The following is a 12,364-nucleotide window of genomic DNA, read 5'->3' as shown; positions in this document are numbered from 1 at the left end:
GAATGAGAAAAATCACCGAGACAAAAAAATCAAAACAAATTTATCAAGCAAATACCATAAGCATCATAAAACCCAAAGGACGTATTTTTATTTACTGCATGATGTGAATCTCCAACATGCCTTTTTCCTTTTTTTTTTTTTTTTTTGACGGAGTCTTGCTCCATTGCCCAGACTGGAGTGCAGTGGTGCAAGCTCAGCTCACTGCAGCCTCTGCCCCCAGGGTTGCAGCAATTCTCCTGCCTCAGTCTCCTGGGTAGCTGGGATTACAGGCACATGCCACCACACACAGCTACTGTATTTTTAGTAGAGATGGGGGTTTCACCATGCTGGCCAGGCTGGTCCCGAACGGCTATTTTTTAAAAAATTAAATCACATCTTCCTCCACTTAATGTATGCAAACACGCTAGAGACATACCTTACTTTATTATACTCCACTTTATCATGCTTCACAGATACTGTAACTTTTACAAATTGAAGGTTGTGGCAACCTTGCATCAAACAAGTCTATTGGTGCCATTTTTCCAATAGCATGTGCTCATGCATGTCTCTGTGTGATATTTAGTAATTCTCACAATATTTCTAACGTTTTAATGTATGATTATGTTACTATGGTGATCTGTGATCAGTGATCTTTTCTATTACTCTTGTAATTGTTTATGGGTGCCATGAACTACACCCATATATGATAGCAAATTTAATTGATAAATATGTGTATTCTGACTGCTCCACTGACCAGCCATTTCCCATCTTTTTCCCTTTCCTTGGGCCTCTCTATTCCCTGAGACAATACCATATTGAAATTAGTTCAGTTAATAACCTTACATTAGCCTCTAAGCATTCAAGTGAAAGAAAGAATCACACTTCTCTCATTTTAAATCAAACGTTAGAAATAATTAAGCTTAGTGAGGGAGGAATGTCAAAAGACAAATCAGGCAGAAAGCTAGGCCTCTTGTGCCAAACAGCTGGCCAAATTATGAATGTAAAGCAAAAGTTCATGAAGGAAATTAAAAGTGCTACTCCAATGAACACATGAATGATAAGAAGGCAAAATAACTTCATTGCTAATAGGGAGAGTTTTAGTGGTTTAGCTATTTGACTAAACCAGCCTCGACATTCCCTTAAGCCAAAGCCTAATCCAGAGCAAAGGCTTAACTCTCTTCAATTCTATGAAGACTGAAAGAGGTCAGAAAGCTGTAGAAGAAAAGCTGGAAGTTGGCAGGGGTTGCTTCATGATGTTTAAGGAAAGAAGCCACTCTGTAACGTAAAAATACAAAGTGAAGCAGCAAGTGCTGATGTAGAAGCTGCAGAAATTTATCCAGATCTAGCTAAGATCATTGATGAAGGTGGCTTCACTGAAAAACAGATTTTTCATGTAGACAAAAATATCCTCACATTGGAAGAAAGTGCCATCTCAGACTGTCAAAGCTCAAAAGCAGAAGTTAATGCCTAGCTACAGAGCTTCAAAAGGCAGACTGACTCTCTTGGAAGGGCTAATGCAGCTGATAACTTTAACTTGAAGCCAATGCTCATTTACCATTCTGAAAATCTAGGGTCCCTAAGAATTATGCAAAAACTACTCTGCCTGTGCTCTAGAAATGGAATGACAAAGCCTGGATGACAGCACATCTGTCTTACTGAATATTTTAAGCCCACTGTTGAGAACTACTGCTCAGAAAAAAAAAGATTTCTTTCAAAATAGTACCTGGTTACCCAAATACCCATATCAAAATAGCTCATTGACAATGTACCTGGTTACCCAAGAGCTCTGATGGAGATACATAAGATTAATTGTTGTTTTCATGCCTGATTCTGTATCCCATGGATCAGGTAAAAATTTCAACATTCCAGTCTTATAATTTAAGAAAAATTATTGTGAGGGTATAGCTGCCACAGATTCCTCTGATGGATCTTCACAAAATATATAGATTGAAAACCTTCTGGAAATGATTCACAATTCTAGGTGCCATTAAGAACATTCACGATTCATGAGAGGAGGTCAAAATATCAGCATAAACAGGAGTTTGGAAGAAGCTGATTCCAACTCATCCCAGAGGATTACTCTGAGGGGTTTAAGACTGGATGAAGTCACTGCAGATGTGATGGAAATAGTAAAAGAACCAGAATTAGAAGTAGAGCCTAAAGCTGTGGAGGAATTGTTGTTATCTCCTGAAAAAATCTTATGAAAAGTTGCTTCGTATGGATGAACAAAGAAAGTAGTTTCTTGAGATGGGATCTAAACCTGGTGAAGGTGCTGTGAACATTGTTGAAATGACAACAAAAGATTTGAATATTACATAAATGTGGTTGATAAAGCAATAGCAGGGTTTGAGAGGACTGACTCAAATTTTGAAACTTCTACTATGGGTTAAGTGCTAGCAAACAGCATGACATGCTACAGAGCAATCTTTCATGAAAGGAAGAGTCCATCGATGCAGGTGAACTTCACTGTTGACTTGTTTTAAGAAACTGTCACACCCACTCCAACCTTCAGTAACCACCACTGTGATCAGTCAACAGCCATTAATATCCAGACAAGACACTCCACCAGCAAAAGATCATGACTCACTGAAGGCTCAGATAATTATTAGCATTTTTTAGCAATAAATTATTTTTAAAGTGTATACATTGGTTTTTTTAGACATAATGGTACTGCACACAAGAGTCTACAGTATAGCATTAACATAATTTTGATATGCACTAGGAAAATGAAAAAAATTGTGTGAGAGCTTTATTAAAATATTCACTTTTTCTCCATATGCATTTTATTGTGGTGGTCTGGAACCGATCCCTCAATATCTCCAAGATATGCCTGCATGCGCTTTGACACCCCTATGCTTTTACTCCCTTTCTGATGTGCCTTCATGCCTTCTCTATGCCAATCCAAATCAGAAGCAGGCAACATATCTTAAATGACATTTTATCAATAGTCTCAAAAAACAATCATTGACTAACATCCTGTATATTCTTTTAAGCCTTATTCAAGTCTCTCCTCTACCATAGAGCCTTTCCTATATCCTCCACAAGACATAATCATCACTCTCCTTCCTCCTTATCACTGATATAAAAAAGACTAATATACAGTATTTTTTCCCATTGACAGGTGATAAGTGCCTGAATCTCCACTTGACAGGTAGGAGAAACATGGCATGAAAAGGTGACTTATTTGTCAATGGTTCAGTTCTAGGACATAGTTCTAGAGCCTATGTCCTAAGATGAGCCATGAGAAGACTAATCCCTGGGAAAGTTTTTGTGATACCCGGCCTGTCCCTGTTAGGCCTTAAATGTCTGATGAAAGTGAAAGTTGAGCCGGGCAAGGTGGCTCAAGCCTGTAATCCCAGCACTTTGGGAGGCCGAGGCGGGTGGATCACGAGGTCAAGAGATCGAGACCATCCTGGTCAACATGGTGAANGAGGCGGGTGGATCACGAGGTCAAGAGATCGAGACCATCCTGGTCAACATGGTGAAACCCCGTCTCTACTAAAAATACAAAAAATTAGCTGGGCATGGTGGTGCGTGCCTGTAATCCCAGGTACTCAGGAGGCTGAGGCAGGAGAATCGCCTGAACCCAGGAGGCGGAGGTTGCGGTGAGCCGAGATCGCGCCATTGCACTCCAGCCTGGGTAACAAGAGCGAAACTCCGTCCCAAAAAAGAAAGAAAGAAAGAAAGAAAGAAAGAAAGTGAAAGTTGATTAGATTAGCTTGAGGTGAAAAACGAATGGTTTTTAAATTAATTATATGCTTGAGTTCATCAGGTTAATGAGTTCTCTTTCCAGAAATATCACTAAGATTCAAAACTGTCTTTTTCATTCTTTCAGGTAGATATGTTTACTTAAAAATAAAACTGCTAAAAGTTGTAACTGAGAAAGAGATTTACAGAACTTGCTCTCATAAGATGCAAATCATTTACATTTAGAAATCAATAAATTACACACTCTTAAAGTGTATAACAGTACATGAGAAAAAAATCTTCTCTTAATTTCAATATGAAACTCCTAATTTGATTTGTGTTTTTAAAAAGATTCATGAGGGATTAAAATAGCAATGAAACTCTACTACTTAAGCAAAGTAGCCAGGGCTACTTTGGACTTCGGGAGAGAAATCTTAGTATCACCAGTAGCTTCTGGGGATCCAGCTGCTACCTTCGTACAATTGTAGAGAAAATCATTTAGCTGGGCATGGTACCTAACACCTGTAATCCCACTTTGGGAGGCCAAGGCAGGAGGATTGCTTGAGCCCAGGAGTTGGAAATCAGCCTGGGCAACATAGCAAGACCTTGTCTCTACTAAAAATTTAAAATGTTAGCCAGGTGTGGTGGCACATGACTGTGATCTCAGTTACTCAGGAGGCTGAAGTGGGAGGATCACTAGAGCCTGAAAGGTTGAGGTAACAGTGAGCTGTGATCACACTACTGCACCCCAGTCTGGGTGACAGAGTGAGATCCTGTCTCAAAAAGAAAAAATTTATATATTGATTTATTTTCAATAAAATAAATCAATTTTACAAGTAAAATTGTATGTATAGATTAACTTAGTTTTGCATTAGCCATCACTAAAGCTGTCTTTGAGGCTTATGAAAGGAAGGGTCTCTGAGGATATTAAGTTAGACGAGAACATACTTGCAAAATTTTATTCCTCAGCTTTTTCTTTTTTGGTCTATTCAAGAATTTTCCATAGTAAAATGTTATGCACCTTTTCCTCAATTTTTAAAAATGAAGTTTTAATGGGTAATACTTTAAATAAAAGCAATGACATAGCACTGTCCACTACCTTCTCCAAGAATGACAAGCTCCATCTTATCAAAGAGAGGTAAGAAGGAAGTGGTTAATATTGTTGTAATAATTCCCAAATCAAAGCCACCATTTGCACTGCCGGTGTTCTTGGGCTTCCCCATGCCAGACGCTGAGATTGCCTTCATGGACAAGGAAGGTGCCACAAAAGAAATGATTAAAACAACTAGAAGACGATTACTCCTTTGTGTCTCCTGCCTGAGAGCCTGAAATCTGAGCAGAATTCATCTCCGTTTCTCTAATGAATTCCTCTGCTGCTGTCATGCGGTTAATTCTCTGCATTTTCTACTACCCTCCCAATGTGCTGGGATTACAGGCGTGAGCCACCACACCTGGCCTTTGGTAGAAAATTTAAAGATGAAAGAAAATTGTTTTGAATTCTCAAAAAAAAAAAAAAAAAAAAAGGAGTAAGGAAAAGGAGCCAGCCAATATAAACATCAAAGGGTACTCCCACTTCTGTGGCCTTCAGATATTTTCCAGAGCTTGACTGTGGGGACAAAAGAGATTGGGGGTTGCTGGGGAGTTGTTTTCTGTTTCCTCTAGGAGACAATGGGCCAAACCTGCCAGACAATGCCACAGTGCAAGTAGGTGGCATATCACTAGGCAGCAAAGGTTTTCTCAGTGAAGCTGGATGTTTCCTTGGCTTAGCCAAGACAGGCTCCAGCTATTATTGAATGGCGGTGTGTGGAAGATGAGAGCCAGGCCCTCCCTAAAGGGAGACTGGCTGCAGACATCCTCCACTGGGCCTCAGACCAAAGCACCGAAGGGGGAGGACGGCATGGGATGAAGGAGGGAGGCAGCTTCAGAAACTTAAAACCAGCACAACATTTTCATTTCCTGAACCTAAAGCAAATAACTGTGGTATTCACTGGAGTTTGAGTTTTTTCTTTTGTCAAGCCTATAGAGACTTGACAAAAGACTGACTAGAAGATTGGTCTGAAGTTCATGAGACTGAATGGAAATAAATGTAAACTCTATTACATGAATACAAGAAGGAAAACTATTACATGCCTAAGTTCAGGATGAAAGAATGACCAGGCTGAATAAGATTCATGTGAAAAAGATCTAGGGGTTTTAGTTGACAGTGAACATTACATGAGCCAACAGTATGACTTGGCTGCTGAAAACCCTGATGATATTTAAGGCCAGATTAGCAGGAGTATAGTGTTCAGAGTAAGGAAAAAATAGTCTTTCTGTGCTCTGCACTGGTCTGGCCACAGCTGGAGTGCTGTCTCTATTCTGGATGCCAAGTGTTAAAGAAAATACAGAAAACTGGAGCATATCAAAAGAGTCACAGAAAGAGAGAAGATACAAAAATCATGACATACGAGGAGTAAGTAGAGAAACTAGAATTGTTTCAACAAGAAAAAAGAATTCATTGAGCAGATCAGATATCTACAAATAGCTGGGGGGTATTCTGTAAGAGAGAGGGCAAACTTATCTCCATGACTCCAAAGAGCAGACAAACAGGCAGAAAACTAGCTCAATATAAAAAGAATTTTTCCAACAATTCAAATTGTCCCCAAATGGAATAGGCTGTTTTGTGTAACGGTTATTTCTCCAATATTGGAAGAGTTCAAAGTTTTGACATCTGCCAGGGATGTTATAATTGAGCATTCCAGCATTAAGTGGGAGACTGGTATCAACGTCTTATCAAATTCGTTCAAACTTCAAACCTGAGAACTGCATAATAACATAGAAATAACAATAAAAATCAAAGGCATCTATTATTGGCTTAATATAGCAGTAAGAAATTTATTCATGGTCATTCAAAATACCACTGCAATCTTCTGCATTGAGAACCATAAGCTATTTCTGAGTGAAATTTAAAAAGACCTAATAAATTGGGAGAGAAAACATGATCATGGTCATGGAAAACCCAACATTGTTAAAGATGTCAATTCTCCCTGAGTTCAATCCAGATTCATTACAATTCCAGTGAAAACCTCAACAGTTTTTTCTCAAAAATTTTAGGCTGATTCTAAAATTTATATGAAATGCAAAGGATTTATGCGAAAAAACTGATTTTTTAAAAAAACTCACAAAGTCAGAAAACTCTCACTACCTGATATTGAGACTTAGTATAAAACCTCAGAGCCTAGGCAACATAGGAGTGGTGTAAAGATAGCAAATCCTGCTGTGGAACTAAACGGAGAGTCCAGTTAGATTGAAGCATATGCGGTAAATTGATAAGTTTTTACAAAGGCTCCAAGATAATTTAATAAAAAGAGAAAACCATTCAAAGATAGCTAGAGAACAACTGGAAAAATACATAGGAAAAAAACGAACCTCGATAGCTACCTCATGACACACTCAGAGATTAAACCAAGATTGATCATAAACATAAGAGATGAAACAATAAAGCTTCTAGAAAAAAGTACAGAAGATTTCTGCAACTATGGCGTTGAACAAAAATTTCTAAAAAAGGATATAAAAAGACCTGACCGTTTTAATTAAAACTTTCTCAACAGAAAAGACACCAGCAAGAATGTAAAAAGACAAGCCACAGACTGAGAGGACCTATTTATAGTACGTATATCTGAAAAAGGACTTACATCTAGAACATGTATATATTAAAAAACCTCTAAAACCAACAATAAAAAGACAGCCAATGAAACCGATCAAAAGATTAAGAAACATTTCACAAAAGAATATGCGTCCTTAATAGGCACATAAAAAGGTACTCAATATCATTAGTCATCAGTGAAATAAAAATTAAAATCACAGTGCAAGACTATTTCAAGCTTACTGGAATGTCTAAAATTAAAGAAAAAAGCTCTTAGCAAAATTGTAGAGCAAACATAATTATTTTATATTTCTGTTGGTAATGTAAAATTTGTAAAACCTACTTTGGAAACAGCTTGGCATTTTCTTCTAGAGTTAAACATTCATCTACCCTATGACCCACAATTTCAAAAACAAAAGAACTTGTACAAGCATATTCATAATGGCAGTATTTATAATAACCCTAAAGTGGGAATGGCTCACATACCTACCCCTAAGAGAACGGCTAACAAGTAATTGTCTTTTTACAGTGGCATACTACTCAGCACCGAAAAAAGGAATGAACAAAAGATACATGCAAAACCTGGATAAATCTAAAAAGCAATGCTGTCTGAAGGAGGCCAGGGATCAGTGCTTGATTTCTACTTATGTGATTTTCAAGCACAGGAAAAATGAATCTATAGCATTAGAAATCAGAAAAGTGATTGTCTGAGGAGGCTGGATATTGACTGGAAGGGAACACAATCGTTTTTTCAAAGCTCATTGAATCGTCCACTTAAGATCTGTGCATTTCACTCTCGAGACATTTTACCTCAATAAAAAATAATATATCTGCTTCTAAAATCATTGCAGTTCCTTGAGTTAGTATTCTGGGTAAATAAGGAAAACTTCCCTCCAGTGAGAGTCTTAAACTAAAGAAACCATTGTTTATAGGAATTCTAGCATTCTAATACCCTTTCTAAGATGTTTATTAACCTGTTTTATCTTTTAGATACCTGTCTTCCAACAAGGTAAACTACATACCGAAAAAGTAGAGCTCGTTGAGAGTAAGGTCTATGTCTTATTCACCTTTGTACCCCAAAGGGCAAGCATAGCGTTTGACACAAAGTTCATATCAAAAGTATCTGCTGACTATGCTAGGACCACTAGGTACTTTAGATATAGCAATCAGCAAAACAGAGCTGGTCTGTACTAGGGAACCTGTAATCTAGTGGGAGCCACTAATATTCAACAAAAAGTCACACAAATAAACACATAATTATAAAATTATAATAAATACACTGAATAAAAAGAGGAAGAAGAAGAATTATAAGGGGAGATCTAATTTTCTTAAAGGAGTGATTTTTACACAGAGATCCAAAGGATAATAGCAGTTGGCCAGGTGAAGACTGGGGAAGGAAGACTATCATTCCATGAAGAGAAAAGAACCTGTGTGAAGACGCTGAGAAGTAGGAAAGAGTGAAGAGGAGGCAGAGTGGGACCATGCAGGACTTTGCAGGCCATGTGATTATTTCTATGTTGAATTCTAGGGGTACAACCAAAAGCCAATGAAAGATTTTTAAGCAGGGAAATAATATAAATCTATCACCCTGGCTACTGTGTTTAAAAGGATTGGAATGGTACATTTCAAATCATTAATGGATCATAAAATGAATTTAATTAATCATGCTCAGCAAGAAAAAGACAAAGGAATATAATTTTAAAATGCATCATACAGAGAAAATATACATATTATTTTGTGAATTATTTGGGACTTACTTATAGATACATAGCAACACAAGTATATGTACTGGGAGTATCATAAATGTATTTCTTATGGTGGGTCGTACTCAAAAAAGCCTGAAAGCTGTTAATTAGAGGAAAGCAAGAGTGGAAACTGGGAGACCAGTTAGGAAGTGACTGGAGAAGTCAAGATGGTAAATATGTTGACAGATTCAGTGCTCATTCTGGAAGCAGACATTTGAAAGGGTTGAAGCAACAAAGCGGTTGTTTGCTTTTGGAGGGCAAATGAAAGGGACATGTCAAGGATGACTCGGTTTCTAGCACCCATTAACTTGAAAAATGAGCAAACGGGAGTGAACAAATGAGTAAAGATGCCATAGTAAGTCTAACTAAAATTGTAGTTTTCTTCAAATTTAACTATAAAATAAAATCTATACTAATTATTTAAAATAATAGAAACTATTTTTCCCCTTTGGTTTCCTCTCACAAGGTTTTCAGCGATATGGCCCAGGTCTTCTTCAACTTCATATCCCAGGTCCTATCATAGGGCTTGCCAGACTTGCCACCAAGTATAAACTTATTTATTACGAGCTGAGTGAAATAATGAATGGAGTAAAATAAAAATGAAAAAGTAGTCAGTCTTAGGAGAAAATAAAGTGTTGTACAGTTTTTAAAGTCAAGGAAGAGCAAATCCACTTAGAATATACTTTTCTTGGAAGTTGCCAGTTAATGATCAAAAGTCACATCTTATAAAACTAAAGGAAGAACAATTACTTCTGAATATTAATACATCTCAAAAGTCCTCTTTACCACACTGTCATATCTCATCCTCACTCTGTGTTTACAGATTTGCAAAAAGTTCTAAATTCATGGTTATAAACATTACTTAGATTATTCCTGTGTATTTGGTAGATGGCAGATATAATTCTCTCTTTAAAAGAAAATAAATGGGTCATGGATAATATTCAAGAAACCCAAAGCTACACAGCAGCAGAATTCACAGTAATCTTTCCCTGGACTTCTGGTTTGTAGTTAGCTGTGTGGCACTTTTATTACTCCCTAACTAACACCATTCTTTTGTTGATCCTGATAGTTAAGAGTTGTCTATTCAATTTTCACTCCCTCAAGGGCAGACACCATGTCTTCTACTATTACTGTATTGTCCATAAAGATTAGCAGTCCTGAACAAAGCAGATACTTAATATTTCTTGCCTGGACTAGCAGTAAAATTAAAACAAACATCTCCTAATTTAGAGGTTAAACTAGACTCTGCTCCCTTCATCAAGCTGTGTTGGTCTTGCATGCAAGTTTTATCTCCAGCGGTCCTTGACTTCCATTACACAATAGCAATTGCCTCTTTTCAAAATGAAAAACGTTTTCCATTGTAAGTTACACTTGCAGCTATGATGTTGAAATGTTCCTTGAGTGACAATTTTTATCTATGCTGGAAAGGAAAAAGTATAACTCATAAGCTTAATTCTTAAAACAAATCTAATAACTGTCATTGGTCCTAGACGACCGTCTTGGCTTGTTTGTTTCTCTTAATGTCCCAAACTATTTCCCCCAGAGTTCGTGGTAGTAAACAGTCCGATGAGTGTGATCACAAGAGAGACTACTGCTGGTATAACGAATGTGATCCCTAATATTTCTAACAGATAACGTGCCATCCTACACATACAAAAAGCACTGAAAGGTGGTAGAGGAGAAGTCAGAGGTTAAGAAGCTTGAAGGAGGCCTAAACAAACATGTTGAATCGGAAAAGCTTGTTCCCAGCATTCTTGCCTCAACTTGACTTGGTCAAAACAGACTGGCAAATGAGACTAGGTGTACCATCTTTTATTCTGGCTCACTGTTCATCTTAAGTTTTGGGTATCTTTGAAAATCACGAATTGTTATAACACATCAGTCACTAAAAATTTGACGTAATTGTTCTGAGAACAATACTGACTACCTTAGAGAGTATTCTGAATTTTGCCAAGTGTTTTTCTATCCCTTTAGCGCTTCCTTGTAGCAGTTCTGATAAATCTAAATATCGTTGTTTCCATCTATTTATTAGAAAGCAAGAGATATATGCAACTTTGTGCCAAGTCAATTATCTGAGCCTGCTTGAAGATATGGTCCCAGACCTCAGTAACTTTGCTTCTTGTTGAGGGAAAAAACATGTACAAAATCAATTAAAACACAAGGTACAGTGAACTATGTGCTTCAGCAACAGGTCAGATAAAGTGGTACAAGGAGCACCATTTACGTCTAAGTAGAAATGAGGGAGGAAATTTAATGACAGAAGTAGCATTTCAGTCTCGTCTGGAAGGATATCAAGTATTGTCATGGAGATGAGGAAAGAATTCTAGTTTGGGGTAACAGCACTATCCAAGCTAGAAAAGATATATACTATATCCAATATAGTAAGTGCATGCTATATTTAGGGAACCACATGAAACCTGTGTGGCTAGAGCAGAGGGGTCACATGGGAAAAACAAGTAAAGAATCAAATTTACCTGAATGAAATCCACAAAAATGTCGCCAGTGGAGAGAGATCCAAGATGGCTGATTACTAGCAGCTCAGGATTGTAGCTCCCAGTGAAAGCGCAGAGAACGAAAGGACGCCACACTTTCAGACGAATTTTTGTGGCTCACGGACCAGGAGATTCCCAGCGGAGGAGCCCCATGGGTTGCCAGCACGACTCTTGTGGCGGCGCAGTGGTTCTTGGTGCAGAGTAAACGGGACTGGGTCCCCTTTTGGTTGACGTTTGGAGCTCCGGGAAGGCAGAGTCGCCTATTCAGCTGACTGAAAAAGGGACTCAAGAAGGAAGCCATACCGGAGATTCCCGGGCAGAAAAGCACCACGAATCTTAACGCCGCTGTTTTGGCTGGCGCAGTGGGTTGCTCAGATTCTGGCACTGGGAATCAACAAGTTGGACTTCCACTCAGAGGCCTAATTAGAAAGTCGGTAATTACAAAGATGACAGGTGGATAAATTTACAACGATGGAAAGAAACCAGCATAAAAAGGCTGAGAATACCCAAAATCAGAATGCCTCTCCCTCTATAGGGGATCACAGTTCCTCATCATCAAGGGAACAAGGCCTGATGGAGAACGAGTGCGTTCCATTAACAGATTTAGGCTTCAGAAGGTGGATAATAAGAAACTTCTGTGAGTTAAAAGAACATGTTCTAGCCCAATGTAAAGAAACTAAGAGCCTTGAAAAAAGGTTTGATGAAATCCTAATGAGAACAGACAATCTAGAGAGGAATATAAGTGAATTATTGGAACTGAAGAATACAATAAGAGAATGCCACGAAGTATGCACAGGTTTTAACAGTCGAATTGATCAAGCAGAAGAAAGGATATC

General features: G+C 38.0%; 1 protein-coding gene across 7 annotated transcripts in view; it reads right to left on the bottom strand.

The window, feature by feature from the left end:
* The window catches only part of RAD51B (RAD51 paralog B), a 661,060-nt gene that overhangs the window by 286,838 nt on the left and 361,858 nt on the right, over positions 1-12,364 (bottom strand). The gene's annotated exons all lie outside the window — the stretch shown is intronic.

The sequence above is a fragment of the Cebus imitator genome, unplaced genomic scaffold, assembly GCF_001604975.1.
Source record: "Cebus imitator isolate Cc_AM_T3 unplaced genomic scaffold, Cebus_imitator-1.0 Scaffold13, whole genome shotgun sequence".
Lineage (NCBI taxonomy): Eukaryota > Metazoa > Chordata > Mammalia > Primates > Cebidae > Cebus > Cebus imitator.
This window is presented reverse-complemented; position numbering and strand designations above follow the sequence as displayed.